General features: G+C 38.6%; 1 long non-coding RNA gene across 1 annotated transcript in view; it reads left to right on the top strand.

Moving 5' to 3' along the window:
- Positions 1-26,805, top strand: part of LOC123614636 (uncharacterized) — a 161,293-nt gene that overhangs the window by 6,880 nt on the left and 127,608 nt on the right. The window contains exon 2 of the long non-coding RNA XR_006722082.2: positions 182-271. This is a non-coding gene — a long non-coding RNA (uncharacterized LOC123614636). The remainder of the gene's footprint in view (positions 1-181; positions 272-26,805) is intronic.

Below are 26,805 nucleotides of genomic sequence, written 5' to 3' on the forward strand. Positions count from 1 at the left end.
TTTACCCCCAATGTTTCTTTCCAAAGTGAAGGACCTTGATTAGTTTAAAATTCCTGGCTTCTCTCAAGCCCTTCCTCACTGTGCCAGGGGAAAGTGGAGTGACTTGCCTGATTTATGTAAATTTGAAAAGAATAAATTATTCATGCTTAACTCATCTCTGTTTTCTTCTTCTGGGAGCTAGCTTCCTGCTGGGAGTAGAAGGTCTTTACTTCTCTGTGACATAACCTGGGCAACTCTCCACCCCTGTAGAAGATTACCTGTGCCTGAGTGGGTAAGTCTGTATAATTCTGGGGTTCACTTTGCAGGCCCTTTTGGCATGCTAGCTGTGGATCCCAATATAGCCATTATCAGAAATCAAGATGATATTTACGTCTCCAAATGTTCTATGAGCATATATAAGACTATGGTCGATTTCATTTCTCAGATTTTTCAGAACCCAAATGGGGATGAAGGATACTATTTGGAGGGGAGGGTCTTGTCAAAAATATAAATAATCATTAAATATTATGACAATATGCTGCTGTACTGTATTGACTAATATTTTGCATAGGATTTTATGTTGATATTCTTAAGTGGGATCAATTTATGGCTTTCTTTTAGGGTTTTTGTTACCAATATTACAATAACTTTATAAAAAGAATTTAGAAGTTTTCATTCCTTTTATTTTCTATGCTCTGCAACAATTTAAATAGTATTGGAACTATCAATAATTTATATTTTCCCCCAAAAATCACCCTTTTAATTCAGGTTCTCAAATTTATTTGCTTAGAGTTGAGCAAAGTAGTTACTTATGAATCTTTCAGTTTTCTCTGTATTTGCGGTTATAACATCATCATTTTCAACTTTTGTACTTCCTGTGCTATCGCCCATTTCCCCGCTTGATCAGGTGACCTAATGGTTTATGTTTATATATTCTTATGTGTTGGGGGCAAGAAACAGTTCTTGGATTTATATAATAGTTTTACATATTTTTTTTCAAATACTGAATACTTTTAATTTATGATTCTTCCCTTCTGCTTTCCTTAGCATTCTTTTTTTTCCCTAACTTGAGTCTTACTTGTAAATATAAAATTTCCAGCTATGAATTTTCTTCTCAGCTTTGCTTTGCTTCTATTCCATATTTCTAATGTATTGATGAGTAAAGTCATTTGATAAGCAAGCAGATTTGCCCAGTTGAGAGTTCTGTTTTCCTTTGGAGAAGAGCATTGAATGATCATTGGATAAATATGTCCAAGTCTCTTAACTGGAAGTCTCTTAAGCAACAAAGTTATTCCCAATAATTTTCTGCCCTTCCCACTGAGAGATTGTATTTTGTACTTCATTGGTATTAAACTTGGACATGTGGCTTGTTTTGGACAATGAAATATTAACAGATGGTCCATTGTGAGTTTCTACCCTTGTGGAATTCTGTCATTCCTCTTATCTCTTTGCCCCAAGATCAGTGTCCCAGACTGGGGTTGTTTCTTTGTCCAGGTTCCCAGAATGAAGAAGACATGGAGTAAGGGTGGAAGTAATGGGTGAAGGACATGTTATGGGAGCAAGAAATAAACTGCTTTTGTAAACTGCTGAGATTTCTGAGGTGTTTATTATTGCATCATGTTGGTTATAGCATAACTGTCTCATATAGCATATATTGAATATATATGTGTGTATGTATATTCCTTTATATGTACCTTTATACACTATATTATATGTACATATATCATGTATACCCGAATATGACATAGTAACATCTTTTGAACAAATAATGTATATTTTATGGAACTTAAGATGTAACTTTTGCCAATTAAATTTTTATTAAAGTTTATAGTTATGTCTTTGCTTTTACAATATGTTTTTTCTCATAGTTGTGACTTCTTTGATGCCAAGGCTTTGGTCAAAAATCTCCTCCATTATAGCTTTGTTTCTTTGAGAAAATCCCATTGCTCTGTACCTTTCAGCTTTGGGACTTTTTTCTAGAAATTCACTAATATGAAAAAAAGACAGTGCCTCTACTTGTTTGCAGTTTTTAAATTCTGATTTTATTATTCCTTAAAACCAGTGGAAATGACCTGTAATTCTAGTGACATAATAGGTCTTGTAAGTATTGTCTTTTACAGAAGAAAAAAATTGTCTCCTATAACCATCAGTTATATAAACAGAACAAGATATGAAGATAGTTTAAAGAATTCTAAATATGGAAAAGAATTTTTTTTTCTGGAAAACATAATCAATAAGCCAGGTAATAGTTAAAGATTCTAAAATATACATCTTATTTTTAACACTGTAAATTAAGAGTTATGTCTTTGATTTAGTGAGTACTCGTATAATTTTTCAATTATTGTAAGGTCTTATAGAATATTATATATTGGTAGATCTAAGCAAAAACATAAGATGCCAGAAATATTTGAAAATAATACTTTTGATTCAGTAACCCCTGCCTTACATTGTCATCATTTCACATGGCAAAGGTGGCATAAGTGAAAATCTGGTTAATTGTCTACTTTTGTTCTTAGAAACCTCAGTTCTCTATATGTTAGTACACATCTGAGCTTTAGTATGCTAATCTCTGAGTAATCAAATAGGCCTAGGAAAAAATAATCCACAGGAGAACGGCAACTACAGGCCATATGATTTGCATTATTAGTACTTTCCATGTAATAATTCTACACATTGTTATCATTAGCAACACTATTTCAATCATGAATATCACCAAGTTCAGAAGAAATCATTTCTGAATTGTCTCTATTAGACCATGATCAAGAGGAAAAAATACAAGACTGAATTTTCCTTTAGTGTTATATCTGACATTTTTAAATAGACTCATTTTCTGTGGTTTCATGTAACCTATTACATTTGTCACTGAATGGCAAGGAGGCCTGTCTCTCATTACCACTTCCGCTAGTACTTGAGAAAAATATCCTGGAAGAAAAAAGATACAATTTTCCCTCCCTGGATTTGGAGGCATTTGATTTTTTTGGAGAATTTCAGTGAATATCATCTCTAATTTTAGTTGAATACCCTTTACCATATGATGTTACAAGATATAACAAACACACTATCCGCCAAGAAATATGTTTCTCTTTGATCCTAAAAATGGCTTTTGATTAAAAAATTGGCTCTCCATTATGTTAAGAGTGAGATAGGGTTTAAATGGTGGTCGGGGAGACTGATCTATAAAAGACAGAACAAAAGAATGAATCAGAATTAAGTGTTACTTTTTTATCCATCTCTTAATTTTTTTTCCCCTCCTTTATGTTCATCTGAGCCCCAAGATTCCCTGTAAACTTGAGTAGATGTGGAATGTGTTTATATTGGATTTGTCTGTTATGTGTGTGTGTGTCTTTATAAAGCTGTCTTAGAAAGTGTTTTTAGCCCAGTTATTTGCTTTGCTCCTCCTTCCTTTTTCTCCTAGCACTGGAGATGTTCTTAACATCTGTTAGTGACTCTGTTAGGGTGAGTCATTTAGGATGTGAATGTTAGACTGTGTTACTCCCATGCTTAAAATTGCTTCTTGGCTCCCTCTTACCTACGAGATGAAACCCACACTCTATCCAGCATAATAAGGTCTTCATAATCTGGTCCTAATCTTCCATTCTGGCCTTATCTACAACCTCCAGGGGTCTAAACTATCTATAGTTTCCCTACAAGCTATTTTGTAATCCCTCTGTCTTTACGAATCCTATTTGTGTGGCCTGGGATGTTCTTCACCAACTGGGGAAGCTAATTAATTCCTTTTGTTTCTTTTGTTTTAACTCAAATTCTAGACCTTTTCAGGGAAGCCTTTCCTACTCTGCCTCAGGCATCCTACAGAGTTCCTACTGTACTTTGTACACACCTGATAAAGCAAAGATGGCTAATTTACTTCCAATCCAACATCCTTTCTAGCCTCTCCTCATAAGAGATTCCTGATTTTATTTGGGATGGCACTGTGTCCAATTCCCAAACTTCTTGTGACCAAGTGATCAGTCTCTGGCCATTGAAATACAAATGTATGCTGAGTGGGACTTCCATGAAATTTTCTGAAAAGGAGAAACCTGGCACTGGCCCTTTTTGTCTTTATGTACGGCCTGAAATGTGGATGTATTGATTGGAGCTTCAGCATCCATCTTGGACCATGAGACTCCCTTGAAAAGGAACACTATTGCATTAGAGATGGTGGGGCAGAAAGAAAGAAATCTGAGATTGACACTGAAATTGCCTTAATAGCATTGGACTGTATATTGCTGAACTCTTTACGTGAGAGATAGAGTTTTATTTCTTGTGGCTTAAACTGGCCTGATTTAGGTTTTCTGTTATGTATACCAACTCTAATTTTGACTAATACATCTGCAGTATAGCCATTACCAAAGTGTATTAATGTTGGCCTATTTTCATATATATATATATGTATCTTTCCCACTATGTTATTTCTTAGTAGGAGAGCTGGGGTTACTATGTTGTGTTGTAATATAAGTATCATACTGAGTCCTGCCAAGACATGACTCTTGAGTTGGTAGTGGGAGTGAGGGGGAGGATGAGGTCTTCCAAAAGGTCATTCGTTCTTTTCCTTTTTTTTTTTAACCAACTGTCACTATGCAGAGAAATTACATAATTGTTGACTGTATTCCTCACACTGTGTGTTTCATACCGTGACTCATTTATTTTGTAACTGGAAGTTTGTACCTCTTTCTCTTCTCCCCCACCTTCTCCCTTCTAGCAATCACCAGTTTGCTCTTTTTATCTATGACTGTTTCTATTTAGTTATATTTATTCACTTGTTTTGTTTTTTAGATTCTGCATGTAAGTGAAATCATAAAGTATTTTTCTTTCTCTGACTTATTTCACTTAGTGTAATACCCTATAGGTCTATCCATGTTGTATCAAATTGCAAGATTTCATTCTTTTTTATAGCTGAGTAATATTCCATTGTATATATATACTGCATCTTCTTTATCCATTCATTTACTGATGGGCATTTAGGTTGTGTCCATATCTTGGCTATTGTAAATAATGCTGTGATGAACATAGAAGTGCGTGTATCTTTTCAAATTAGTGTTTTCGTTTTCTTTGGATAAATAACCAGGAGTAAAACTTCTCTATCATATAGTAGTTCTATTTTAAATTTTTTGAGAAATCTCCTTACTGTTTTCCACAGTGGTTGAACCATGTACATTCCCACCAACAGTGCATGAGAGTTCCCTTTTTGTCACATCCTCACCAGTACTTTTTATTTGTTGTCTCTTGTCATATGCCTGTTTGCCATCTGTATGTCTTCTTTGGAAAAATGTCTATTCAAGTCCTCTGCCCATTTTTAAATCAGTATTTTTTTAATTTTATTTTTTATTGAAGTTTAGTTGGTTTGCACTGATTTTAAGTTGATTTACAATTTTCAGGTGTACAGCAAAACTATTCAGTTGTACATATATATATATTTTCAGATTCTTTGCCATTATATGTTATTACAAGAAATTGAATATAGCTCCCTGTGCAATACAGTAGGTCCTTGTTGTTCATCCCCTTTATATATAGTAATGTGTATCTGTGAATCATAAACTCCTAATTTATCCCTCCCCTACCCTTTCCTCTTTGGTAACCATAGTTTGTTTCCTGTGTTAGTGAGGTAGAACTTGGGTGGACCATGAGGGAAGGAAGAGGGATGACATCTTGAGACCACTCTGTGTCCTACTGGAGCAAGCAATCAAGGTATTCAGTGCCCATGAGCTATAAAGGAGTTAAGCCAGTGCCTACAGGCAGTCGAGTCTCCTTTTGAGTATCCCCTGGGTTGAGGAGCTAGGCTACTTGGCTTTGGATTTAGCTTCCTAATGAGAAACTCCCTAGCATTGGTCACCTTACCATTCATGGACCCTCAGCAGTACCTTCTTTTCAGAGCTTTAATTGGGATGCTCCCAGCCACCCTGGGTGGGACTACTTCTTACTTGGTGTCCTGAGACATTTATAATCTGTCTGAAGGAAGGCAGGATCCTGGTCTGTTAATCTTGTGGTGAGTGAGAGCAAAAGTCTTGTGACTTAGGTTAGCTTGAACTGAACAGAATTAGCTCAAGATCTCCACCACATCTTGGCCTATGGTAAAGTATACCTTGATTGTCTGACTGTGTTGAGAAGTTTTTGGGGGGTTACAAATAGGAGTCTAGGTTGTTTTCAAGGTCTTAGTGATAGTAAGAAAGGTCTTAGAAGCAGGAGCTTGAAAGTCAAACTGTCCCCTGTGCCCACCCATGGCATTTTTGTGGGGCATCAGCTTTAATTTGCCCCTTCTAATTTTCAATTTCGTGGCCTTGGCTGATCTAACTGGAGACCACCCCTGCTTTCTTTTCCCCCATATACTTGTCCATTGAGTTATCAGGAAACGTTGGATCAGACATGGAAGTGGGCAAAAGAGATTGATGTATGTCCTTTCAGTGCAGTGCTGGATGTTGCCTAGTGTACACTTGGGGGGTTGTCTGACTGTAAACAGCTGTGCTGCTTTCACTGGTTTTCTATGGACCTTCTGTAGGGGAAGAAGTTAACTTATAAAAAGCTGACTGTAGTACGTATGATATCGTCCATAGTAATGGAAATGAATTTTGTCTGGTAGAGGTAAAATTGATTCCTGTCTATAATAAAGAGAAGCCTAAACATTAATACCTTGTTGTGCTTAAGAATAGTAAGCAATTTTACATGTACTAGCTACTCGCTTTCAGCATCCCAAAGATATTTCAGAAACATAAATTCCATATATATGTATGTATATATATACATATATATGAACATACATATATTCAAATCTTCTTTAAGCTTGTCTTAAAATCTTACTGTTTCCCTTACTAACTAATAACTTGAGTAAAAGAAAATGACAAATAAAATCTTTGACTTATGTTCATTTTGTATTTGCATGAGTGCTTTTAACTTTTTGAAATTGTACTTTAAGAGAATAACTTCTTTAAATGATGAGGACTTCTTGAGATGATTCTCTGAGATTTTTTTTTTCCTTGTTTACTTTATGCTACTTTTAAAATGTTGCTTTCTGTTCTAGAACACAAAATTTTTTCCATTGCTCTAAGTGGTCATAACATTAGATGGAGAGGAATGGAGAGCAATGTGGTTGATTGCTGCAAGTACTAATTTTTCTTAATCATGGGACATTTTTGTTCAATAAAATGTCTTTACCCTGGTTGGCTTAGTCTTGTAGTACAAGATGTCCTTACAAACCTAATCAAGCATCTTGCCCGGTTCATAAGTACAAAGAGGCTGGACATTAGCGATGTTGATAGAACTGGTGTTATAATGAGAGCAGACACAAGTCATCATTTCCTTATTCTAATGATTTATGGCTGCGCTGAGCACCATAAACCACATTAGACTTTATATCAGAATGGGAAAAAGCAAGGGTCATCCAGTGTAGAAAAATAGTATGAGCAAAGTATTGGAGATTATGAGCATTGGAATGATCAAGACATGAGGAAAGATTTTACTGATTGGGCAGATTATAAAGAGGAGCAGTGGAAGATAAGATAAATGAAGGCCTTTGAAATTTATCCTACAGGAAAGTGAGGAGATTCTAGTTATTCTTGAGCAAGGGAATGGAATTCTAAACATACATGGCTTAAGACTAATGTGGCAGTCATGTGTCAGAAGGATTGGATTTGGAGGTGGCTGGCTGAGGTGGGTGGAGGAGAGTTAGAGACAGAACATCCTGGATGGAACATCCTGGATGGAAAGTGAAAGAAAAATGTAGGAGATGTATTCATTTTGGAATAGAAAATGGAAAAGATATGGGAAATGACTTCAAAAGCTTGAAGCTTGGGATGAATGATTCCATTGAAAAGGAAGACAGACAAAATTTCTATTTTCTGAATTTTTTCAGAAAAACCTGTAAGGCAGATCTGACAACAAAAAACTTTATATTCTATGATTTTTCTTTACTTTTTAAATTTTGAAGCATTTCCTCCAGCTTCTCTCATTGATAGTCACACAGTCTGTGAGGAAGGCATAGTAATTGCCATTTTCTGGCTATTATCCTTACAGAAGAAGAACTGAAGCTCAGAGATGTTAAGGGAGTAAGTGATTTATTCAGACTCAGGGAAGTGGCCCGACTTAGACTGATTGTATTTTTGACCAAAGAAGTAAGTAAAATGATGTACAAGCTTCATAGGAATTCAGGATATTGGCAAGTACCCAGGTAGAGAAAGAAGAGTTTGGCCAAGTAGGGAGGGTCAGTTCTCTTCTAGGTGTGAGAGCTAGATATCATGGATGTGAAATAGTTGGAAAGTAAGGGTCCAGGTATCTGAAACTTGACTCTCTAGTATTAATCCAAATTGGAAGTAGAGTCTTACCCAGCAAAAACAGACATATTGCAAGATATAACATATTGATCATTCTCTACCCAGATTTTTGGAAATTTTCATGTGTATAGCACAAAGAGTTTTCCTCCTTCTCCTTCAAGGGGGAGAAATTGATTTGACTAAGCCAAGGAGAGGTGGGGCCAGCATATGACATGAAAGGGGAGAGATAAGAAAGCTGTGGAAAGTCCTCCCTGAAGTAAGACACTCCTCTATGCACCACAGAGTTTTTGCAAGGTAGGAAGAGAAGTTCTTTCCATATCCATCCTTACTGGGTGTGTTCTGGAAACCGTGCTAAAGCAGCATTGCATGTTCTCGTCTCCCCATTCTCCATAGGTCAGGGATAGGCGGAAGTAGCGAGGGTAGTGAAAGTACTAATTAACCCTCACGTCCATTTTTGTCTCTGGATACTGGTCATTAGTGTCAAAGCCTTAAAGTGCATGTGCCGTTTCTCAAGGCTATACCTTGTGTTCCTCCCCACAGTTCATGGGGTACTGATAAAGAAACCTGCTGCTTGGGTTAGTTTCTATATGGCATTAAAGGAATTTTTCAAATCTGTCTGTCATCTAGTGAATGTTATACCCCCAGAGTTGCAATTTGGATTCTTAGCATCAGTGCCAATCAATAGTAAATTGTGGCAGCAAAGAGCATGTGTTCATCTGTCATTTCCAGTGAAATTGTACGTAATAAAGTGTCAAGGCCTCTCCAGGGCCCAGAAGAAAAGTGCTTGAATCCTGAGCTTTGAGCCTTTGATACATGTGATGGCTAATTTTATGTCAACTTGACTGGGCCATGGTGCCCAGATATTTGGTCAAACAACATTGTGGATGTTTCTGTGAAGGTTTTTGGATGAGATTCACATTTAATTTGGTGGATTTTGAATAAAGCAGTTTACCTTCCGTAATGTAGAAGGGCCTCATTCAGTTAGCTGAACGCCTTAATAAAACAAAGACTGATCTCTCCCAAGCAAGAGGGAATTCTGACAGAAGTTTGCCTTCGGACTCGAAATGCAACTTTTTTCTGGGTCTCTGGCCTGCTGGCCTAACCTGCACATTTTGGACTTGCTAAGTTTCAGAAATCATATGAGCTGGTTCCTTAAAACCTCAATCTTTCTCTCTCTATTTTTTCCCACTAGTTTTCTACTTATCTTATTGTTACATAACAAAGAACCCTAAAATTTAGTGGCACAACTGAGATGGCTCAACTATGTGCTGGAGTAAAGGCCCACTTTTAACACAGCTCTCACACAGTCACAAGGCTAGCAAGTTGGTTGGGACCAGCTGTTGTCTGGGGGCGTAGCCAGAGCTGTTGGCCAGCCATCTGGTTCCTTTCCATGTGGGCCTCTCCACAGGCTGCTTGGGCTTGCTCACAGCGTGGCGGCTATATTCTCAATACAAATGACCTAAGAGACAGAACCAGGCAGCTGTACCTCCTTTATGACCTAGCCTTGGAAGTCACGTAGCATATCTGCCATAATGCCAAACCCACCCAAATTTAAGGGTGAAGAATTATAGGGTTTCCAGATAAAATATGAAATACTCAGTTAACTTTGAATTTCAGATAAATCAGGTTTTTTGTTTTTTTTTTTTAGTATTGAGTATGCCACGTGCAATATTGGGCCACATACTAAAAATTCAGGGGCTTCCTGTATTTTTCCTTGTTAAATCTGGCAACCCTGTTACAGACCTCCTGTACTGATGGGAGAAGAGTCAAAGTCACACTGTAGTAAGAGCATGTGGAATGACAGTAATGTTATGCCATATTTGGAAAATACCCTCTGCCCCAGCCTGCCTTTTGACCACAACAATTTCCACCCCTCACATGTGCAAAATACATGCATTCCTTAGTCCCAAGACCACTACGTTTCATCTCTTTAAGAATCAACGTGAAGTCCAGGAGCTTATCGTGTTGATCAAGTCCGAGTGCAGATGAGGCTCCTCGGTGGGATACCACTCCTCAGGTACAACTTGAGTTTCATTCCTTTTAATCTGAAGACCTATGAAGAGAAGAGACAACTTTTCTGTTCCTAACACATTCAACATACAAGAGTGAGACCCTCCATTCAAACACAAGAAATATGAGAATACTTGTCCAGGCTTATACTGAAATTCACTGAGTGGGTATTGCAGGGTCCTTGCTTAGGGATCATTCCTATTCCCTGGGGGTTGTTCTGCAGGGCTCTGCTTTCTGGGCTCTTGGTTCTGCTCTGTGAGTCCCCTTTCCTTTTCCATAAGAAATGGCCTGTGGTTGGAGCTGAGTAATTCTCTAAGGCTGTTTCCTGTCCATAGCAGTTTGGAAATACAAAGACTTTTTCATTTTGTGTTATGTCTGTTGTTTTCAGTCTAAGTTGTTAAGATTCCTTTGAAAATGTTGTGAGCTTTTTGTGCATCAGTTTATAATTCTTTCTGTTAGACAGAAGTCACACTCACGAATCTCCCTAGGAGACTAAACCAGGCCATGGCCTTTGAGAGTCTTAGAAGCCCTATTTTTCTGTTTTTCACTTTTGTTGTTTGTTTGTTTTACATCCTTTAAAAAAGTTTTTATTTGGAAATACTTTCAGACTTACAAAAAGTTGCAAAAAACAACACAAAATAGTACAAAGCATACCCTGTATACCCTTTATCCAGATTTCCTTATTGTATTAGTTTCCTGTGATTGCTGTAACAAATTACCAAAAGCTCGGTGGCTTAAAACAACAGAAATGTATTATCTTATGATTCAGGAGGCTCAATGTCCAAAACCAAGGTGTTGACAGGACCATTCTCTTTCTGAAAGCTCTGAAGAATCTGTTCACGCTCTCTTAGCTTCTGGTGTTGTCAGCAACCCCTGGCATCCCTTGGCTTATGGAAGCATCACTCCAATCTCTCCCTACTTCATTGCATAACCTTCTCTCTGTATGTCTCTTTATATCATCTTCCGTGTGTACATGTCTGTCTCTGTGTCCCTTCTCTTCTTTTAAGAACACCAGTCATGTTGGATTAAGAGCCCACCCTCTTCTAGCGTCACCTCATCTTAATTACATCCATAAGAACCCTACTTCCAAATAGGGTTCTTAGGTCCTGGGAAGGACGTGAATTCTTGGGGGACACTACTAAACCGGTTGCACCCACTGTTGTTTTACCCCGTTGGGTTTATTGTTTGCACTCTCACTCTCCTTCCTCTTCTCCTTTCTCTCTCTTTTGGTTCTCTATTTAAAATATATAAAATAAATAAATATATAAAAATATATAATATTTTTTCCTGAATCATTACACTGCATGCACCATGGACCTTTTACTGCTACTTTAGTGTATTTCCTAAGACTAGGGATATTCTCTTACATGTGTTACTTACCCATTTCTGTAGAAACGTTTGTTACTGCTTAAAAAAAAAATTGTACTCTTACATAAGCACAGTACGATTGTCAGCTTTGTTAGTTGATACTGATACTAACCTTTTATTTATTCTACCATCCATATTCCAATTTTGTTAGTTGATCCGTAACATTTTTTATAGCATTTTCCCCCTCCAAGACAAGATCCATTCTAGGGACAGGAACTGCATTTTGTTGTTATATCTGTTGAGGTCCCTTAGTCTGGAACATTTCTAGAGCCTTTCTGATGTTTTATGACATTGACATTTTTGAAGATTACAGACTCCCCCCTACCGATGGCAACTCACTTTTTTTTTTAAAAAACAGAACTTTCCTCATTTTGTACTTTTCCTATTATTTCTTTCTGATTAATTTGAGCTTATAGATTTCAGCCAGAATAGTGCATTAGTGATGTTGTAGTACTTCTTAGGGTATCACATCTGGAGGGACACAGTGTTCATCAGTCCCTCACTGGTGTTAATTGTGATCACCTAGTCAGTGTACTGCCCAATTTTATAATGGTGTAATAATAATAATTATTATTATCTCTTCCAACTATTAAGTATCCTGTGTGTAAAACCATGTAAATACCCTATTCCTCATCAAAATTTCTCCCTGAGTTTACCATTCATTAATGATTCTTTACCATTATGATTATAAGATCATGATTTTCTAACCCAGGACCCTGTTGAGATTTACTAGTAGATTCTTGGCATGTTATAGTAAGCAGGAGACCTCCCTTGTCTATTTATTTATATACTATTGCAGTGGATGCATGAATTTCTATCTTTTAATGGTTTAGAATGACTGAAGTTAATTATTTGGTTACTCAAATTGTCCCATATTAGTGGGGGTCCCTTCAAGCTGGCTACTGTGTCCTTATGATAAGCTCCAATAAAACTTTTCAGCACTTTGTGATTTTCTGGTGTAACAAGTTGTTGTAGGCTTATCTGGTACCTTCCCTGGGATCAGTTGTTTATCCAAGGACCCCTGGTTCTTTTTAGTGAGGAATGGTTTAGAGACCAAGGAATGGGTTCCAGGTATACTCATTGCTGCTGGGGTATCTTTGTTTCTTGGCCCTTTCAGTGGACAGAGCTAGGAAACATATGCATGTATATACATACATATACAGACATACAAATAGAAACATGCATATAGGCTTACATATAGGTATTTTAGAAATTATAAGTTTATCCTGATATCTCCAATTCCAGTCTATTCCCACAGGATGTTTTCTTGCCTTCCCTCCATTCCTTATTTGTAACTCTCCTTCTCCATGGTGAGGCCCCTGGCTCCCAACAACCTGGCACATTTACTCATTTGCTCAATCTTGTAATACATTTAGAATAGTTTCAGAATTTCAGAATTGTGTCACCCATACCACAACAATAAACAAACCACTGCAAAGAATTAAGGATGGGTTTGCATTCTCTTGTCTCCCGTATCCAACTCTTCCCAATTCTGAGGGTATATAGTCTAACACTGTGTTCTTAGTTACATGGATTATTAGTTCTTTCTTTTTTACACTCTTCAGTGTGCTTATAGTATTGATTTGAAATATAATGAGGTTCATTTTTCTTTTTGTCTTCTTTCTATTTTAGGTGTTCTTCCCTCCAATTCCTACTCTTACTGATTTAATTTCCTTGTTGAGTATGTAGGATAGTGATACACTTTCAAAAGTGAAAGAAGTTTCACTCCCTCTCATATTTTCCATTCCATTCTTCCCACCCCTATTTGGTAACAGAGTTTATTGTGTTCTGGTTAATCCATCTGTTTTTCTTTTTTGCAATGATAAGTAGATATATTTTCTTATTGTCCTTTTATTTTTTCACAAAAGATGTCATAACACATACTCTCTTTAGAATTTTGCTTTTTTCCCTTAATAATATCTCCTAGAAATAAATCCACAACAGTTCAGAGAAATCATCCTTATTTTTTACAGCTATATAGTACTCCATTGGGTGTATACTCCATAGTTTATTGAACCAATCTCCTAAGCTTGGATGCTTGGGTAGTTTCCAACATTTTGTAATTACAAATGATGCTACCATGAATAGCATTTTGCACATGAATTTTTATATTGTTGGAGTTGTATACTCTGGGTAAGCTTTTAACAGGGGGATTTCTGAGTTGAAGGACAAGTACATAAAAGTTTTGTTATTGACAAATTCCCCTCCATATAGGATTTTTCCTGTTTTGCAGTTTCACCAGCAATATATGAAACTATTTTTGACAGTCTTACCAATAGAAAGTATAGTCACATTTTAAAATTTTTGCAAATCTATTGGGTAAGAGATGGCATTTCAGTGTAATTTTAATTTTCATTTTCTTATTATGAGTGAAGATAAACATTTTTTCATATGTTTTAGGGCCATTTGAGATCTTTTTTTGTGAATTGTCTGTGTTTTGCCTATTTTTATAAGGAATTTTGGACTTTTTTCTCCTAACTTTTAAAAGTTCTTTAAAATCAGACATACTAACCTTTTTATCTATGATAACTGTTACAAATATTTTCTTCCATTTTTATTGCCACTGGATTTTGAGTTACAGTTAGAAAGTCTTTTTCCACATTGAAAATTAAAGCAGAACTCATCCACATTTCTTCTAGTAGCTGAGTGGTTTCATTTAGCTGACTTTGGTATTCATTTAATTCCCAGTTGTTTTTCTTCTTCTGAAGATTCCTGACCTTTTTGTCAGGTCATTTATTCATTTTTAAAAAGTGCCTAAAATATTTTATCCAGAAATTTTAGTGGTGTCTATCAGGAGGGTCACTCAGGAGATTGCATCTACCATATTGCTGGACATAGAAGTCAGCTAATCTCTGTTCTGTAGTGCTTAGAGAAGACGATATGGTTTTACTATCCAGTTCTGAAACCCACAGTCTTACAACGTGTCAATCCTTTTCGTAATCTGCTTTTGGCTAATCATGCTATTTCCTTTTAAAGCTGTTGAAAAAGAAAGTGGTGCATATTAACTTTTTCTGAAGGTTTCTATGTGTATTTGCTTAAAATACGATAAAATATAGATTACTTAGTTGAATATATTTTTAAAGGAAAGAACTTAAAAGCAAGCTTCATTTGAAAATACGGTGCTTGAATTCTGTATGTGATTAGCAAATATTTCTACAATTCAAATTTTCTTCAATATACAAGCCCAAATAGAAGTATATGATTCAGTATTAGAGATTTGTTTAACAGAGAAATGAAATTCAAATGATAGTATTAAAAAGTTAGAATTATTTAAATACTCCTTATCAAGATACAAATGCACTTCATTAGGAGATCATTAGCCATTGGAAGGTACCCACACTGCTCTCTCTGATCTCGAGTTGACAAGGCCTAATAGCCCATAGTTATTGTATATGTGGCCCTTTTATAAGCCAAAAAAGTGCCAGGATTTCACATAGCAGCATTTCCATTTGTTTGCAGTATTATAGATGAAAACAAAACTCAAAGTTTTGGAAAATCCCTCTTTCTAGTCCCATTACATGTTCCTGGACCCAATCTAGTGCAGTTGTTGTTCCTGGCTCTTGCTGCTTTTGAATTCAACTCCACAGATATTGATCTGAGCAGTTCTACACATAAGTGCAAAGGATTTATACAGGCTCCATCCAAGAAAAGCGTAGTTTTTCTATCAGCTGATTTTGGGTCTCCTACCCTCCAGCCTTCATTGTAAGTTCTCTTATGTTCTGGATTTGGTAAAAAAAAAGTTTTAGATGAGCTGTTGGTTAAAAGAGACAGCTATTAGGGTTTTTACCAGACCAAATTTTATCTCCACTGCCAAAGAAACATTTTGAAAATCATTGTAAATTTTTATAATGAAGTGTAGAAATCTGTAAAGAAGCTTTGTTTAAAAAAAAAAAAAGGAAAAATTTCCCCATAAAATTCTCCCAAAATTCACAATCTACAAAATGTGCTCCTCCTTACTTTCCTTTTTCACTCACTTCCTAATTCTCAGCAGCTGCTTGGTCTCTGCAGCTAGCACTCTGAGTGTTTGCTTAATCAGTATTTGTGGACTGAAAGAATAATCCAGCAGTAGTAGACAGTATATGAAACCATGTTGGCAAATCTCAGATCTGAAATGGTTTAAATGATGGTCTGATACTATATAATTTAATATGGAATCACACCATTAAAATATTTAGTTCCCAGGTGAGAAAGTTACTGTCTTCATGGTTAGTTATAAATATTGCAGGAAGCACATGCAGCAAGTTATTATTAAATTGATGCTAAGAATGTAAATTATTTGCAGTCCAAAGTTATGGATAACGTCAAAGGAAACTATGTGCATTGAAACTACATGATGCTTGATGTGAAATATCTATGGAAACTCTGAAACTCCCATTCTTTGCTCTGGCTCATGGTGGGTTTTAGACTTCATTCACAGACATGGTCTTGTCTGGGGCTCACAATAGTCTTGTGGGGCAAGTGGTCCAGAAAGTTTCTGTCATCTTTATGGGATGAGGAATCTGAAACTTAGGAGGGTTAATTGACCTTCCAGGGTTTCCAGCTGTATTGACAAGGTCTAGGCTGAAATACAGACCTCTGGCCTCTTCATCGAGTGTTGTTCCTATTATAACATGAAGAGAAAATAAAACTTAAAGCAGAAGAAGAAAGGAAAAGGAAAACAAGTTCAATTTCATAGGCTGTTGCAAATATTAGGTTTATATTAAAAATATTTTTAAATGTTATAAATTTGGTGGATGTTGCAATAAACTTCTGGGGGCCGGGGGAGAATGTCTTGATTTTTCTTTTTTTAATTCAGGTATAAAATGAAAATAGGCTTTGTTGAACAATAAAGCTCATAGGGTTACACTGATTCAATAGTTTAGGTGTGTCAGTTTTTAATCTCTTACTGCAGACTGTTAGCACTTCTGCCCACATGCCATGAAATCTCTAATTCTCTCAGACTTTGCTGGGAATTTTCCTAAAGGAGGTAACTCTCATCCTCACTCTGCACCAAGTGGATTGATGGCAGTGCTCTGCATAGCCATCTGTCTATCAGAAAATCCCAGAACCCTCCAGTTGGGACTTTAGTTGTAGACAAGGGGAAGGAAGATGCTGAGAGTAAAGAAAGGCGTAGATGGGATTCAGAAGGCACGCACTTGGTTATCATCATTATTTGAAAATTTCTAATACAGAACCTGGCCTAACACCATCATCCACTGTGGCACAGAAGTCACTTTCCAAGGCCCAGATTGAGCAATGCATTTTTATTCTTTGAGAGAAAATTAACAGGTAGAAGAAGAATCCCAAGACTGCAAATGACAGCTCTTTACATGACTTCTGTCTGTTGTCAGACATGCTAGGGTTTGTGTATCTTACTGTAGAATAAAACCCCCATTGTTATTTCTTGGCTGTTTAGAAATTCAGTCTCTAGTTCATTTGGTTACATATGTGCAAAATGCTTAAAGCATATGTGTGAAAAGGCAGTTAAATACAACAGCAATTAAGTCAGCACTTAAAAAAATAGTTTTGGATAGTTAAAACTCTTGAATCTTGCTGAGATGGTTAAACCATATTCCAAAATACAATCTAAGGGGGACTGTATTAGGCCATAAGAGCTCTCTGCAAATCCCACTTGAACTTCATAACATGATGGTCTATCTGTGTTAACAGAGTTGTTAAAATGTAAATTACTAAGAGTAAATCCTTATGAAAGGAGCTATGCCAAGTTGAGGTTAAGAGAGCTTTGCAATTTCCCTGTAGCTGGAACTGTGACTGGGGCTGGGGCTGAGCCCGAGCCAGTGTTAACACATAAAGCAAACTCTTCTTAGAATGCAGAAGGGGCTTTAGGAAGTTAAGTGTAAACCTAATAATGATCAGAAGAAATCTTACTCATGATAAATTAAGACTTGTAAGTACAAATTAGACCAAATCATTGAGCTACTTTCTTATTCCTCCCCAACAACAATCTGTACCCTCCGTGCGTTTTGCTGACTACAAAGGCATTCATACGTACACGTAGGTCTACAACCTATTCTAATGGTTCAACCCATCTGCAAATGTCAGTCTTCAAAATCCAGCCCTCCTGAAGCCTTTATGTGGTAGACAAGAGGATGGAAAGGCAGGCATCTTGGCATAAAGCTCTGTGTTCGGGCATCTTTCCAGCCTCTAATCCAGTGTCCACACTAGCTGCCAAAAGGGTCTTCCCAAAACACAAATTTAGTCATGGCACACTCATTTAACACCCTTCTGGGATACTGCACCCGCTTTATTTCCCACCTTTTCAAACAGTTCACACTCAGGCCCTCTTGTGTACTGTCATCTTTGCTTGTGTGGCCCCTTCTGCCTGGAAAAACCAACAATAACACCCCCCACCCCCCACCCAAGAAAAAAGAGTTAGTTTTCAAGGCTCTATTTTTGTGTCTTTTCTTTTGTGAAAACTTCCATGATCTTTCATATTTATCTCTGCTTTTAAGACAGAATTAGCTCACTGTTATATTGCTTACTTACGGATTCCATTATGGTTGAATATTCATGCACATGTGTGTACATGAATAAGCTCACACATGTTTTAACTGTATGTTGAGCTTCTTGTGGGCTGAGCCACACCTTCTTTCCACATGTGCAGTGTAAGCTCTTAGAAAATGGTGACTTAATCACTTGAATGAACCCATGCAGCAGTCCCAGAAGAACCACAAGGTTTCTGGTTATCTGAGAGTTGTCTTTGTGGAAGAGAATGTTAAGATGTCCCAAGTTCACTTGAATGTTAACTGGATTTATCTTGGTGATTATTTTGCCATATATACAAATATCAAATCATTGTGTTTTACAACTGAAACTAATATAATGTTGTGTTTATTATATCTCAATAAAAATTACTTTTAAAAAACATATGCCCCAAGTTCAAAGGAGTTTCATTATGCCCTGACTCCTTAAGTGAATATTAAACACAAAAATGAGGGTAGGGGAAAGTCAATGGGAAGGCATGGGAGTTGCAGATGCTGCAAAAGCTGAGGTCGCAATAGAGCCAGACTCTGAAACTTTGTATGACATCATGTTATTCTCTCAAAGGAGAAATGACAAGTTAAGCCACTATCTGGCAGATAACTGATGCTCAGCAAAGATAGGGTCCCACCTCTGTCCCATCCCTTTACATTCCTCTGATGAAGTGCAGTCTACTTGCTCCTTGAATTCAGGCATTCCATCGCTCAACAAATTTTTGTTGAGTATTTGCTCTTTTACCAGGACTGTGCCATGTTATGGAGATGGGGATAATGGTGTGTACATTGATGCTTTTACAAAGCATGGTGTCCAGCAAACATTACTATGCCCCAAAGATCTCGCCTGCCCTCTGCTCCCTACTGTACATTCCTCTTGGAAGATATCATACATTTTGGTGGCTTCAACTATGCTCTATGCACTGATGACTTCATCTCTATTCCAGATCTCCTTCCTGAGCTCCAGATTTATATATATATCCAATGATAATTAGCCATCTCAACCTGGATGTCTGTTTAGCACCTCAAGTGCAACGTGCCCATGGCTTACCCCAACATCTTCCCAGTGCCTAGTTTTCTTTTCCTGATCCCAGTGGATGTCATCACCAGTCATTCATACTACAAATCCTGGAAACATCAACTTCAACAAGTATTTTTTGGGTGCCTCCTTTGCACCTTGCACTGGGAGAGTATTTTGATGTGCATTGTCTATTTTGGCCTTTTGTTCTTCTTCTTCATACCAGCCTTTCACTACTACTCTACCATATCCAACCTGACTTCAGTCTGATCAGTTTGATTGTTACAAAGTTTCTCTACCCTGCTTCTTTCCAAAGCTGGTGTCCTAATTAAAGTTTAAAACTTCTCACCTTATCATTGGAATTCATCCAGGATCAAGTCCAGGCCCAGCTTGGTATCTAGAGTCCTATGTGATCTGGCTCTGACCCAACTACCTAGACTCACCTCCTCCTCTGCCCTTCCCCAGAGTCTTGATCTCCAGCAACACCAATTGACTCTTTTTTCAATAGGTCTGTCTCTACCATAGTGTCTTGCTGGAGGTGGTTCTATTTCCTTGAGTGACCGTTCCCCTGTTCTATACTTTTTGAAATCCTACTCAGGCTTAAAGCTACTCTTTCTTTCCAGTTTTCTGGTATTTCCTTAGAATGCAGTCATCTCTGCCTCTCCTGCACTTCCAGAGAGTTTGCTCTGTATTATGGTGGCCACAGCCACCCCAGAAGAGCTTACTGTGAAGTGTTAAGAGGGGGCGGGCTTACTCTAGAGTCAGTCTGTCTGGTTCCACTTCTGATTTAAAATAGGACAATACATCATGGATTATAATCCCCACAATCTCAGATGACTATGCCCTGAATCTATGGATGGAGACATCCCAATCCAAGGCACCTCCAGGAGCTTTGCTTTCCTTTAATTAAAAAGGAAAAAGTTGTTTGTAACACATAAATGTCCTGTGAAAACAAAACAAAGCAAAAACTTTGGACTAAATATGGTCAGATCACTGTGGGAGTTTAAAGGGAAAGGGCAGGGAGTGGATAACTAGGTTAAGGAGGTTTAGCCAGAGAGAGTAATAAAATGAGATGACTACAGCAGTGATAACATCAAGGCAGGTCCTTGAATACTTGTCACATCATTTGTTGGGGTACATTAGGTAATCGTCCTGTTTTGCGACAGCTGGTGTGAAATAAAGTAACTTGCTCATGATTGCTGTGTAGAAACACATGATGGCAAGGAGGGGCGGCAATTCTGGCCATGAGTAGTGTTAGATCTTTATCAGGAATCAGATGTAATCCAGGGTAAAATTCAACAGGCTGAAAAAGCATAGAAAGCATAATTTGGATGAACATAACAAAAATGTAACATTTTCTCAATTATATTTTACCTCTTGAATTACATGGAAAATCACTTGAAAATTTTGATTTGCTAGCAAAGCAGTGCTGCATGCCAATAATACTGACATTTGAAGTTATATATAATGGGAAATCAAACCACCCACTGAACTAGGGGTGCCATTGAAATTGGCAAGTGTTTCTTGTCTGAGGATGTTATATTGTTTGACTAGGTTGGCAGATGATATCTGCTCTCTGAAGGTGTCCCTATGTCTTCCTGCCGCCCTGCTCAGGTTCTCTCTCCCTCCTCTGGGCTTCTACCACCTTGTGGGCATGTATCAGTTACTGCATTTTTCAGACTGTATTTGTTTTTTTGTTTCCCCTCTAAACTGAGGGCTCCTTTGGGATCTCTAGGCCATTTCTTAAGTATTTTTGCATTTTACCCGACAATGAAATTCTAAGTTTAGTTTTGCCTTTTTATAACCACCTTTACTTAGTGAGGCAAGAGAGCAGAGTGAGAACTCAGAGGAAGAATGGGAGCCATTTCACCTGGAGTCCTCCTCCTCGGCCCAGAAGGAGTGAGAGCAAATACAGACATCAAACATGTAAAAGCTTGCCGGACCTTTATGAAGAGGCGAGCATCTGCTGAGGATAGTTCTGAGGAAGGAAGACGCTGACTGCGCAGTTCTAAGTCAAGGTTTAACGAGGGAGAGCTGTTCAGAGCACTGACTGCACAGTTCTAAGTCAGGGTTTAACGAGGGAGAGCTGTTCAGAGCCCCAAACTGCATCACATCATAAAGCTCTAAGGGCCAGGGGACAGGAGCAGTGCCCTCCCCAAAGTGGAGCACAGGATTCTCCTTCTGGGTTGCTGGTCTGGCTGCCTTTGGCTGCCAGCAGAAGAGGGGCTGCACACATAAGAAGGAGCCTGGGATGGACTGCAAGGGCTCTACTCCCCACCCCCCGCCACCCCCACCCCTCTGCACAGGTGTCTGTCTGCTGAAGAGACCAGGCGTGGTGTCTGCAGCCCCATGTTTCATGCAGGCACCACCAGCAGCAGCTAGCTGGGTCACCTGGAGCTCTGAGCGTGTTTCCCTACCACCCTACTGGGCGTTAGAAACCCCTTGCACTCTGTCTTAAAGGGATCTGAGAGCCAATGAGGTGAAGGATGGGAAAGCACTTTGAATTAGCGTGTCCGATACTCACCATCAGCCCTTCACCCCTGTGAGCCAAAGCAAAAACCCTTTGTGAAAAGACAGCTCTGTGTGGAAGAGGTCAGACATTAATCAGCAGTCGTTAACTTCTTGCCTCTTTCCTGAGTGACCCTATCTGCGAATGGAGTTCAGAGGGAAGACTGAGAGAAATGATTCCTGAGGTTTAGATGCCAGAAGGGGCAGGCTTGCCAGACAGCCAGGGTAAGGATTCCTCTAGTTGCCTGAAGGCGTGAGGGAAGACAGAAGAGACAAGGGTAGCGTGGTGTTGGAGGAGCAGACGGAAAGGAACAGAAAAGCCTCCCAGGCCTGTGTTGGTTCCTGGGCTGGCCTTGGCCTGGAAGGGAGTAGTTTGGGCCAGAAACCCCGCCTGCTCTGCCTGACCCGAGAGCCTCACCCAGGGAGTGCGTCTGGGAACAGGGACAGAACTTGAGGCAACAATGGCCTGTCTCTCCTCTGAGAGCAGGAGTCAAGCTCATAAAGAGAGTTGGTGGAGAGGGGACTGTGCCAGAGAAAACAGACGAGCGAAACAGAACCTCACCCAAGACTCCAGGCTGATAAAAGGAACATAGGAACATGGATTTCTTTCTGAAAGAGGAGCTTGGCTATAAATGGCTAAACCTGTGAAGGGAAATAGACTATATAGAGAAGACTGTTCCCTCAAGATCCGTGTGAGTCTTCGTACACCCCCTTTTTACTGCCTTAAACAAGTGGCTCTTAAAACAGGGCTTCTCAGCTTCAGCAACTACTGACATTTTGGGCCAGGTAGGTCTTGCTTGTGAGGGGCTGTCCTGTGCATTGTAGGGTATAGAGCAGTATGCTGGCCTGTACCCAGGAGCACCCGCTCCCCAGACATTTCTAGAAATGCCAGGGGGTACAAAATCTCCCCTGTCTGAGAACCACTGGCTTCAGTGTTCTAAAGGACGTTTCTTTGTTGCTTTGTTCAACTATTTCCTGATGTCAGTTTTTCTTTTTTTCACCACTGGACTAAGTTTATAAACCCATCTTTACATAATTAATTCATTTGTTCATTCAACCAAATTTCCTCCTCATTAAATTGAGTAATGGTAATAAGAAATGACAGTTTGGAAGTTAAAATGAGACAATGTTGGAGCAAATGGTTGATCAGCCATGTTTTATTTAACTAATTAGCAGCATAATTAGCACATTTGCAAAATCATTAATGGAAGCAGTGTAGCGTGCTTAATTCCAGCATAGAGTTTGGAGTCAGAAAATGTAGTCTGGTCTCTGCCCACACGTGTGGGCTCTGGCAGCTCAACACTCCAAAGCCTTAAATCCAAATTGGTTTAATGCACACCTACACAGGTATTGTTACTTTATTTTTCCACTTTATGGAGCTAGAAGCGCCTAGTGAAATTTTTCCACTAGGAAGCTTTCTGTACAATAGCGTGTCTCAGTCTCAATGTAAGTGCATCAAACACAGGTGAGGCTAATTGTGTGAGTACGAGACAGGTATGGAAAAGTACAACAGGTACGAAAAAGAGGCAAGAAATCTCAAAAGGGATTAGTTTGATAAATCACATGTGAATGACTACATACATGTCTATTAGAAACATGAGAATAAGACAGAAATACCTTTATCAAGTGACTGAAGGAGAAAAACAGAAAAATACAAAACTGCACTGACTGACTCCATAGAAAATACTCCAGATGTTAAACATTAAAAAAAAAAAAGTAGGTGAATGTATCATCTGGTACATAGACACCTGAGCAAGTTGGCTATATGCAAATTGACTTAGAAGGATTGGTTTTAGGGCGACTGACCTTAGTCAAATTGGTTTCTTAGCTGCCCTGCTCTGCCAATTCTGGGGTTAGATGGTCAGTTTGGGGAATAAAAAGGAAAAAATGTAGACAGATACAGGAGAAGTAAAATGAGATGTATTAAAGGCCAGGTTTCTGCCCAAAGGCTGTATCCCTGTAGGTCTGGCACTTGATAGAGAGGAGATGCAGCTGAGACCGGGGAGTTCCCTTAGCGGAGAAGCCCTCCCCAACCAGCCTCTCCGCCTTGGTACTTACCAGCAGCTTGTCCTACTTTATTCTTCCTCACGGTGCTCATCCTGTTCTGAGTTACGAATGTATTTGTTTACTTATTGTTTGTCTTCTGCCTCCCTTCCCCCCAAGCAAGACACACACAAACATAAGCTCTGTGGTCATTACCACCTTCTCTAGGGCTTCTCTTTTTGCCCCTTCAGAACTCTTAGGTGCTGAGTATTATTTATTTATTTGGCATTAGATGCTGGGCCACTTACACCCTGACCCCTGATCCTCACAAAAGCTCTGCCAGGCAGGGATCACATCACATCTTCAAAAACTCACAGATTTAGTAGGGTGGGTTAAACACAATAAATCTTTTTTTTCCTCACGTGAAGAATCTGATGTTCAGAGAGGTTCAGAAACACACCTAAGGTCACACAGCTAATAATGAGCCTCACTGGTATTTAAAACAAAGTTGTTTAACAAAAATCTTTCTAAAATGCTGTCATACTCCAAAGGAGCAATGAGCTTCAGTCAAAGAAAGCCTGACTTTCTTTCTGTTCTAAAATGTCCTTCAACTTCCAGCAGCATCCCTTATGAACTTTAGGTCTGTTCCGTGCTTGGGTGCAGAATAAGAGCCCTGGAAGCCCATGGAAGGTCACCTGGTTACCAAGGTGGAAGACAACTGCCCATGGACTCCAGCTCTCGGCTCCAGAACCTGTTAGAGATAATGCTAGATATTTCAATAGAAAGATAATGTGAGTCATAATTAATTAAGAATATTCTACTAGCCACATTTATAAAAAGGCAAAAGAAATAGGTAAAATTATTTTAATCACATTTTATTTAAACCAATTATCCAAACTATTATCATTTCAACAAGCAATCAGTATAAAAACTAGTTATGCTCTATTTTCTATAACTCTAATGTTAATTTAAAATAAATTACAATTTAAAATTCATTTCCTCTATTGCTCCAGCCACATTTCAAAAGCTTGGTAGAGATGATAACGGAGCGCACAGTGCTAGAAAAACATTCGGTGCTTGTGGCAGTTAGGAGGAACTCCTTTGTGAGGCTCCATGTGTAATATCTCATTAAGGATTTTGGAGCCTCTCAGGCAGGGCAGGTCACATGCTTACACAGTGGCTCAGTGTCCCAGAAAACACAGCAGAAGCTAAATGCTTTTCATGACTTAGCTCTGAAAGTCACATTGGGTCACTTCTGCTGTGTCCTATTGTTTTCCATAAACAAAGTTTTACTGGTACATAGCCATGCTCATTTGTTCGCATATTGCTTGTAGCTGCTTCTGTACTACAATGGCAAGAGTTGAGTAGTTGCGATGAAAAACCTAAAATACTTACTATCTGGCCCTCCACAGGAAAAGTTTGCTGACCCTGGCTGTAGAATACCAAAATTTTAGACGGCATAGTGTGGACTCCCAGTTTTTAAACAGCAGAGTAAAGTTAAAATGATGGTACCTTCTTGTCTTAGAAATATCCTCAAAGCAACAAAGAGAACAGAAATCAGACACAAAAACTCCATCTTTAACAAAAAAGGGAACATCTATAGCCTTGAACTACAATCTATGAGGAAATGCAGTGGAGTTGACAGGGCCAGAGAAGAAACCAAGAGACAGTGCTTGTGTCTTGGACATCACAGAGAAAGCTGACAGAACACAGTTACCAAAGTGGATGGCCTATCCTGAGGGGCGAAATCAACAATTCCTTACTTGAAACAATGGGACTATCATAAGCAGAGTGTTGGCAGGAGTGCTCTTGAACTTGATTTGACACTAAGGATAGTCAGGAATGACAGGGCTATATCACATGGACCTTGCCATATTGTAAGAGGGATGGAGGAGAGAGCTTCTGTATTGAGAGGAGCACCCCCAAACCTCTATTGACTGGGAAAAAGTAGAAGCTAAAAACTTACTTGCACCTGCAACTCTTTATTCCTTTGGAGGTGTGTTAGTTTCCTAATGCTGTTATAACAAATTTCCACCATCTTGGTGACTTACAGCAACAGAAATTTATTCTATTACAGTTCTGGAGGCCAAAATTTCAAAGCAAGGTGTTGTCGGGGCCACACTCCCTCTGAAGTCTCCAGGGGAGAATCCTCCTTTGCCTCTTTCAGCTTCTGGTGGTCCTGACATTCCTTGGCTTGCCATAATTCTAGTTTCTGTCTCTGTCTCCACATGACTTTCTTCCCTGTGTCTCCAAGTCTGTATGTTCCAAATGTCCCTCTCCTTTCTTTAGTAAGGATACCAGTTTTTAGACTTAGGGTCCTAATTACAGGCTGATCTCATATCGATATCCTTAATTAGATCTACAAAGACCCTATTTCCAAATTCATAGTACTTGGGGTTAGGACTTGGACATGCCTTTGGTGATGGTTGGAGGGGGACACAGTTCAATCCATTCCAGAGGGTGTTGTGGCTTTAAAACATGGCTCCAAATTCTTTGACACTTTTTCCATCAAGGGGGATGGTCTACGGCTTCTACCTATGAATTTGGGTGACTTACCTACTAAGCAATAATTACTGACTCCTCCTTCCAGTCCCTGGTAAACTTTAATCTACTTTCTGTGTCTGTATTTGCCTATTCTTGATATTTCATATAAGTGTAGTCAAGCACTTTTGCTTTTGTGTCTGATTTTATTTAGCATGTTTTCAAGGTTCATCCACATTGTAGGATGTATCAGAACTTCATTATTTTTCATTGCTGAACAATATTATGCTGAATGTATATATAACATTCATTTATTGAAGGACATGGGCTATTTCCACCTTTTGGCTATTGTGAATAATGATGAACGTTGGCACACAAATATCTATTTGAGTCCCTGTTTTCAATTATTTTGGGCATATACCTTTGAGTGGAATTGCTGGGTCAATATGGTAATTCTATGTTTAGTCTTTTTTAGGAACCACCGAACTGTTTTCCAGAGTGGCTGCACCATTTTACATTTCCACCAACAATGCAGGAGGGTTCCCGTTTCTCCACATCCTCACCAGCATGCTTTTGTTTGTTTGTTTTATTTTAATTATAGTGATCTTAATAGGTATGAGGTGGTATCTCATGATTTTCGTTTTCATTTCCTTAATAACTAGTGATGTTAAGCGTCTTTTCATAAGCTCTTTGGCCATTTGTATATCTTCTTTGGAGAAATGTC

This window comes from Camelus bactrianus, chromosome 15 (assembly GCF_048773025.1).
Source record: "Camelus bactrianus isolate YW-2024 breed Bactrian camel chromosome 15, ASM4877302v1, whole genome shotgun sequence".
NCBI lineage: Eukaryota > Metazoa > Chordata > Mammalia > Artiodactyla > Camelidae > Camelus > Camelus bactrianus.